Source organism: Lissotriton helveticus, chromosome 7 (genome assembly GCF_964261635.1).
Source record: "Lissotriton helveticus chromosome 7, aLisHel1.1, whole genome shotgun sequence".
In the NCBI taxonomy this organism is placed as follows: Eukaryota; Metazoa; Chordata; class Amphibia; order Caudata; family Salamandridae; genus Lissotriton; species Lissotriton helveticus.
This window is the reverse complement of record NC_136068.1, coordinates 360,864,958-360,873,458: the sequence shown is the minus strand read 5'-3', so window position 1 is coordinate 360,873,458 and position 8,501 is coordinate 360,864,958. Positions and strand designations below refer to the sequence as shown.

The 8,501-nt window shown below is 42.3% G+C and overlaps 1 pseudogene; it reads right to left on the bottom strand.

The window, feature by feature from the left end:
- Positions 1-294: 294 nt before the first annotated feature.
- Positions 295-916, bottom strand: LOC144769091 (endogenous retrovirus group PABLB member 1 Env polyprotein-like; annotated as a pseudogene).
- Positions 917-8,501: the final 7,585 nt, after the last annotated feature.

Here is an 8,501-nt window from a genome sequence, read left to right as displayed (position 1 = left end):
TTAGATGTGCAATCACCTTACCGTAACCAGAAGGAAGGGTCCATACTTGACAAGGTGCATATCTCTGCCAACTAGAGACCTCATTTCTAACACATGTACATTTCTACATGTCTGGTGATGATTGCATTATCATAGGTAGGCCTTCTTTATTGTCTACATTTACTAAAACATTCCCCCTGTAGTTGACATTTCAACTATTTCCTCATCTTCCCTTTTAATTGGAGAGCTTAATGTGTATTTGTTCTCCTCAATGTCCTGCATTTTATTGTCCTACATTTTATTTTATTGACCTTACTAATGGTGAACATCCCTACCAGCTTTATTACTAACCTTTTTGCAGCATCCTATGACTAAATGAAAGACACAACAGATCAACAGCAGTACCACAATTTACAGGCAACAAGCCCTTAAGTAGTCCTGACATCCAGGATGGTATCCAAGTAAACCACCCTGAAACCCATTTGTCGGGGGCACCCCCTTCCTCCACCATCTACTTTTGCAGGGTATGAAGTGTTTGTATGGCCTCTGTTAATATTCTGTTGTCTGCGTCATTGGCTGGGATGTAAGTATAGCAGGCAGTTTGAATATTGCCACATACTACCCCCTCCATGGCCGTCATTAAGTCCAGCACAAACGTATGCTGCATGAGCATTACTCTCATAGCTCGAAACTCTTCTTTGACTGCGTTGAAGCCATTCTCAGTGGCATTTATGGCTTTCATCAGTTCCCAGCGGGTAATTTGCAGCCATTGTGCAGTCGCTTTTATTTGAATAAATGGAAGGATGCTGCCCAAAAATAGCTGTGCATCATTGAACAGCCTGTGCTCCTCCAGGACGTCTTCCCAGGCTGTAGTACCAAAACATTCTGTAGCTCTCTTCCTCCAATAATGGTGCAGCAAGGTAGTTGGATGGCTCATGAGTTGGTATTTTAGTTAGGATATGCCCACTCCTGAAATTACCAGGGAGAGAGAGTGCACGGTGACCAAAGAACAGAGACCACTCCAACCTGAAGGAAGTCCCATATACAGCCGCTCTCCTCAGTTCCAGTAGTAATCCATTAGGCTGGAGGTGCCCCATTGCAAGTCAGGCGTGTATGTTGTGATATTGCAATTGATATTGCTTCCTACCGGAACGTACCATTCCCCCTTAAACATGAAGAGAAAATAATGGGTTGTCTACCAGCTTGAAGAGTTGTAGGTGTTTCTACCCAAGTTAATCTAGATATGCTCTCATCCCACAATGCCTGACACTTCTGTTGTGTGCTATTATCACTCCTATTTCCCTTCCATACAAAAAGGACCCTACACCCAAATGTTGTGCCATGGTGCCAGTGACCATGAGCGTATACTGATTCACTGACTTGTAAATATGGCCTCTCTTGACAATTGTGGGGCTGGGTTGTGCTAGAGTAATTCTTACAGAAATGTGTAAGTCGGGATAACCCTAAACAACCCTGTTGCAATATTTTAGCTCTCCACGTTTAATCCTTGTGCCTCATAATTCCTGTCTTGGTCATTGCGTCCATCTTCACTACTAGTTCTTTATGGTCTGTTAGGGTGTTCATTACATCAGCTAAATTTCTCATATTGCGTGGTGTTTACTAGGAACATTCCCTGTTTTACCCGCAGGGGCTGCATCTGAGCTCATATTCTGCAAAGAAAAAGGTGCAATAGACACGTGGTAAACTATCTGAGTTGGTGGCAAGTGGAATCAAGGAACAAACTTACCAGGACTTGTTAGAAGTCTGCGTACCTATCTCTGTCCCATGCGAATACCACATATTATCTAATAAGCTAGCATGAATACTGTGGGATGTATTTTTCAGGTACTGCTCTCTGCAAGCTCGTAAAATACCACTGCAATGTTGTTGACAACATAAGGAGACTTAAAAGAAAAACAAAACATGAATACAAAACTGTCCACAAGCAGAGTCAACAAAATACTCCACTTGTGCTTTGAAAGGGGACATGGTTACTCCTGTGTCTCTTTCTCCCCTGTCTTGTTCCCCTTCTGTCTGTTGAGGTGTATGAGGCAAGGCAGGTTCCAGTTGAAAGTCTGACAGAGGGATCCATGGGTTTCTGCCATCCTCTTTTACTGCAGTGGGGGTACTCATTGTCACTGAGCAGGGGCCTTTGAACTGCTTGTCGCACCATTTGCGCACAAAATTACAGACGTAGAGTTGTTGGTCATCGGGTATTGGACTGGTCTGCTGGGCTGCAGTGATGCACTTCTCTTTTCGTAATACCTGTTCAGAGAAGAACTTGGCAGACTTTATTAACTCAAGTAACAACTCATTTCATCCCCCATAACCGCAGCCATCTTATGGGTATCTGTCTTTTGCTGTGTTATCATCAAAGGGTGGGCATGGGCCGTCCTGTCACTATTTGATGTGGTGTCAAATGGTGATCGCTTCCTGTCTGATTTCTGAGGGTGTACACACCCTATGGTAAGCAGTGCAGCCATTTCTTTTGCAGAGTAGCACATAGTTTACTTATTTTATTCTTGAGGAAGCCATTCAGGCGCTCCACAATACCATTGCTTTGGGGGTGACAAACAGATGACAGTTTATGTTTAATTCCAAGGGCAGGGCAAAAGTGTTGACCGTGTTGGAAAAATCCTTTATGTAGCTAAAATCCTTAATCAACACATCTGTAACGAAGGGAGTACAAACACGTTTATTACATATGCACAAAATGATTCAACTCATTGCTGACAGCGGTCGCGCATAGCCCTTCACACCGCGATTCCTGTTTCAACTTTTCCAGGGGTTGGACCGTCTGGCCACCCATCAGGCATTGATATCTTTACCTGCCCTTCATACTTCCCTTGTCTTGATAAAGACCCGCCGCGACCACCAACTGGGGCGCTTTAGGGTCGAAACGTCGACGCTCATCACCGGTCAAGATAACTCCAGGAGCTTGTACAATTACCCCTTGTCTCCTTGGAGGACGAACTTATCATACTGACCCATTCCCATTGTATATATTGTATATATGTGTCACTGGATTTAATGCACTGATCACTTTGTTCACCACAGTCACGTTCATCACATGTTTTTCGTAATGATTTTACCATTTATTGAAACTTGTGTTATCACAGAATGAATTAATTCCTGTGTATCGTGATTCTTTGATAATATAAAGACTATATATTTTTGATTTGAATGTCTTTAGAGGGTTTACTTTACTTTACTTTATATGCATATTGAGCTGAGCTAGCCATCCTTTAAAGCAATTTCTCGCTACCCGACAGAACCACTTTATACTTAACTCAGCTGGGAGAGTGACCGCACCATAACAAAAACATAAGCCAGTCTCGGATTACACACTCTGCGAGCCCATTCTTTTAATACTATTTTGGGCAAGTAGCAATAACTTCAACACAATAGTAACAATAGATAAAGCTAAGTGGTTTTCCGTTCTTCCCCACCCATTCTGCACTACATAATTACACACACTTAGAGTGCAGCTTTCATGTTTTTGTGACTTCTAGCAGTCATGCTACTTATACAAATCTAAGTTTAGAACATCCTCTGCCGCGCTGATTTTCCTGCAAAATATCCAGGTCACAAAGGTTTCCAGAAACACACATGTGGAGGAAAAGCACTTAAAAGTCAGACCACATTTAGACCTTTTTTCAAAGAAGGCTGCAGATTATTTACCAAATAAATGTGCAATTTATACATGCACTTTGACCACACATTTAAGCAGCCTCATACAAAATTTGTCTTGACATGATAATAATGGATCGCAGTTTCTGGGTGAGAGACAAGTAAAACAGAATAACAAACAGAATGATTAGGGCCTAAAGCTAAATTAAGGTTTTGTTTTCTTTCAACTGCATTGATGAGGATCGCTTCCGACACACCCCACCTAGGTATTACCTCTCTTATCAGAAAGTTGACTGCTGCTTTAGCATCATTACATACACAGGGTCCTGCCTCAATCCATCTTGAGAATAGACACACAATTACTATATCTGTAATTGTTACATCTCTCTATCAGGTTGACAAAATCTAAATGTAGATTTTTACTTGGACCTTTTGGGAGTGGAATTGTTGAGATAATCCCTTTTAATATGCGTAGAACCATACTGTGGCATACTGCACATTCTGCAATGTATATAGTGACAATTTTAGATAGTTGTGGAATAAAACAATCTGCATGTAGAAAGAAGATGCTCCTTTGTGGTGTGCACTGGGAGATGTAGTTTCTCTAGAGCCGTGTACAAAAGGGCCTGTGGCATTCCTGGCTTACCGGTGCTCTCTTGCTTGTAAATGAAATCTATTGGTGACTGGGTGCAGCTTCGCTGTTTCCACAGCTCCTTTTCAAGAGGTAGTACTTGTTCTTCCAATTCACGCAATTGTAGCCTTGCTCTCTCTGTATATGGAGGTGGTAATTCCACATCATACTGTTGCCTTCTTGTCATTATACCTAATGTGTGTTCATCCTTTTCATTATAATTTGAGGATGCTTTAGCTGCTTCTTTTGCCAATCTGCCAGAGCATGACCTCTGGAGATAGGGTCTTGCTGTTTGGTGTGCACTGCACACTTTATCACTGGTACTTTAGATGGAAGAGTTAGAGCTTTAATTAACTGTGCCAGTAAATCTTTGTGCATCACTGGGGACGCATCAAATTTAAGAAATCCCCTCCTTTCCCATCTGTGATTACTAGAATGTACAGCTGTGGTGACGTATGCTGAACCTGGGTAAATGGTGACCTCTAGTCCCTCAGCTAGCTGCAATGCATCAATAATGGCAACTAGTTCTGCAGACTGTTCTGAAAAATTAGATGTTAGTGGCATCTGGCTAATGATTTGTAATGTATCAGATGATCCCTGTTGCTCAGCTGTTACTGCTGCTGCTCCTGAATGTCTAATCTCCGCTTCCTGATCTATGAAAGAGGACCGATCAATAAAGAGCAACATGTTCCCCGGGATGAGGTATTCTCCCACCTTACTTCCTTCATCTGGTATGTAATTAGCAGAGTCATGTACTTGTTCATTGTCAGTAACTGGGTGTGCAATTAATGTTGCTGGATTAACTGTGTGACAGTGTACCACTTTCAATGATGTTACTGAACGTATTACTTCATACCCAGATGCCCTCTGAGTTGTGAAGGTGCACTTGCCTCTTTCAAATGGCAGATATTCTACATACTGTGTTAAGGGTTATCCTATCAGTATAGTCGTGCATTTCTGGACTGCAAATTCTGCTGTAGCTAGCACTTGCTCACATGGGTAGTGGCTTTCATGACGGTATCTAGCAGCCCACTGTAGTAGGCATCCCATGGATGTCTTTTTAGTCAGTACTGCAGTCATTGTCATTCCATGACAATGACAGAAGAGGTAGAATCTTTTGCTTTAGTCAGGTGTACCTAACACTGGAGCATTTGTGATTGCTCCCTTTAACTCCCAAAATGATGTCTCTCTTTCATCAGTCCAGTTTATTTTGTTCCCATTGGTATGGGACTCTTTTAAAGTATGTACCAACAAGAAGAGCGGCAGGGAGAGTTAGGACACCCTCTTAATCCCCGGTTATAGTAAGTCAACAAAAAAAGAGAGGTCTGTGGTAAAGCAGTAACCACTTGAAGGAGCAAAGAGATTGGGAGAAAAATCAATACCTGACACAACTTAGGTAGGTAAGAAAGCCCTCGCACACCGACCTGGTCGGTGTCATGCTTCATCATCGGGCCCCACCAAAAAGGTCTAGTACCTTTTTGGTGTGCTGCGCGCCAGAATTACTGCGGAGCAGGTTTCGTGAAGTAGACGTGCAGTGAGAATACTTAAAAGTGTCTAATGAGTATAAAAAAAAAGTTCTTCGGGGTCCAGTCTGAGGAACAGCTAGGTGCCACATGGGTGCCGGGTTTGAGGGCGGTGTGCCAAGTAAGCCTCCACCCCCCTCCTGTGACCCTTGGTGCATTTTGCATCAAGTTGAAAAGTGCGGCAATCCTCCTAAATCAGGAGTGACTGGGAATGAGCAACCGTTCTTTCCTTTTTTCACACTTTTTTCACCTTTTCTATGTTCTTTTCACTCACACGTCCCTAGGTAAGGGTGAGCCTTAGAGCGCTCATACCACCAGGGTTTATTATACAACATGAGTCCTGAAGAATGCCTGGTAAATTAACACCGTTTCATAGGCTGAAACATGTCGACTGATATTAAGAATAATTGGAAGTAACCAAACCTTTGCACTTGGCTGTCATTCCAATCACATACCTTTTAACTGTGTCTGAGGGATCTGATATTAAAAAACTTTTTTTTGATACTCATTAGACACTTTTAAGTATTCTCACTGCACGTCTACTTCAAGAAACCTGCTCCGCAGTAATTATGGCTTCGCAGCACACCAAAAAGGTACTAGACCTTTTTGGTGGGGCCCGATGATGAAGCATGACACCGACCAGGTCGGTGTGTGAGGGCTTTCTTACCTACCTAAGTTGTGTCAGGTATTGATTTTTCTCCCAATCTCTTTGCTCCTTCAAGTGGTTACTGCTTTACCACAGACCTCTCTTTTTTTGTTGACTTACTCTTTTAAAGTAGTCAGAAGTGGTGCAGTCAGGGTGACATAATATAATATCCACTGTCTCACGTAATTGCAAAGTCCAAGGCAGTTTCTTCTTTATGGTGGTTGGCTTGGGCAGATTTCCAATGCTCTCTGTTCTGTCAGGCACTACCTCCCTCCCATCTTTGAATATTATCGTCCCACATAATGAACTTCTGTCTGCACATATTGTAATTTGTCTTAGTCCACTTTGTATCCTTTTTCTGCAAGTATGCAAAAGAGACCAATAAGATCATCTTTGCAAATGTTTTCAGTGGGGCTACACACCAAAAATGTCATCCACGTACTGTAAAATGGTGCTTTTGAATTTTATATTTGCCAAATTCTTTTTCTCTGTCCTATTAAAGATACTCAGAGATTTACAATAGCATTGAGGGAGCTTTCTGTAGCACAACTGAGTCTGTCTGTACATAAACCCGGTTAAATACTGACTATCTGGGTGCAATGTAATGCTAAAAAAATATTTTTCAAATCGATCACCGAAAAGTAGGTGGCATCTGTAGGAATGTTTTATCAGTATGACTAACGGGTCTGGTAGTACTATGTCATTCGGTGGACAGAAATCCTGAATCATCCTCCAAGTACCCTCTTAGCCTTCTTTAACTGAAAAATAGGGGTGTTATAGCGTGATGTTCTCTCGTATATTGCTCCCTGCTCAAGAAATGCCGGTATTGTGGGAAAGATGACATTTTCTGCTTCTTTGGATAAGGTATACTGATGTACCCCACACAGTAGCGCCCCAGGTTTCAGTGTTATGTTCACAGGTTCAAATCCATTAATCAGTTCGACATTGTGTGGCCCATTTATCCACATTTCTCATTGTACTGTTTTTGTGTGTGTTTTCGCACTGTCCTATGTTACAGTTGTCTCTAATGGGAATATCCATTTCAAATACCACTGTCTCAATTGATGGGCTCTCAAACATTTCTTAATCTGATATATCTCTCAATTCGACCTCTGGATCTGTAAATACTATTGATGCCCACGCTGCCTGTCTCTTGTCAAATACCATAAACAATGCATAACTTGGCCTAATTTCAAGGGCTATTAATTCAAACACCATGTCAGGTTCTGCTATGGGACCCACATGCCTCTCTGGTCCGAACAATAGTTGTTTTGCTATCTGCACTGTCTTCCCGAGTAGCGCTGGTGTATGCGCTATCAAAACATAGATGCCACATAAAAAGGCCTCCGCATCCATAGGAATGGCTCTGACCTGTTGTCCCACGTCCTCATGAGCTATGAGTGACAACATCCTACCTGTAATGATACAAGTTGTGTGACATACCATTGACCCATCTTCCAAAAAGGAGATGGTCATATTCAGCTTATTCATTAGGTCTCTTCCCAAACAAAGGACTGGTTCCTCCGGCGATTATAGCAATGGTCCTTCAATTTGCGTGTCGTTTATACTCATGCTCACTGATTTAATAAAAGAAACCCTCCTGACAGCCCCAGAAAACCCTTTTGTGTCCATTGATTTGTTAGAAAGTAGTAGTGTTCCTTCCCTGATACAAGTTTTGGTAGCCCCAGTGTCAATTAGAAAACTAAAAGGGCGACCTTCTATGGCTATTGTCACAGTGGGATCCTCATCTGACTTGTGGGTTACTGATAGTATTGGACACATAAAGGTTGTCGGTGCTCTCTCTCTCTCATTGAGTATAGCTGCTGGTCAATGTCCATCTGGACATTTGGGGTTGAGCATAAAAAGGATTTTCTCCTTGTACCATTACTCCTCCCATCTGGACCTGTGTTTCTGACAATTGGGGTATATTCTGTGGTATTTGCCCCTGTTGTGCGTTCCACTGAACCTGAGAGACCTACAGGGATCCCAGTGTTATTTGTTTTTTGAGAGCTTATTGCATCTGTTGCGGCCTCATCTGACTCTGCATATGATCCATCCCTGTACTTACTCATCGTTCTTATTTGTTCCACAT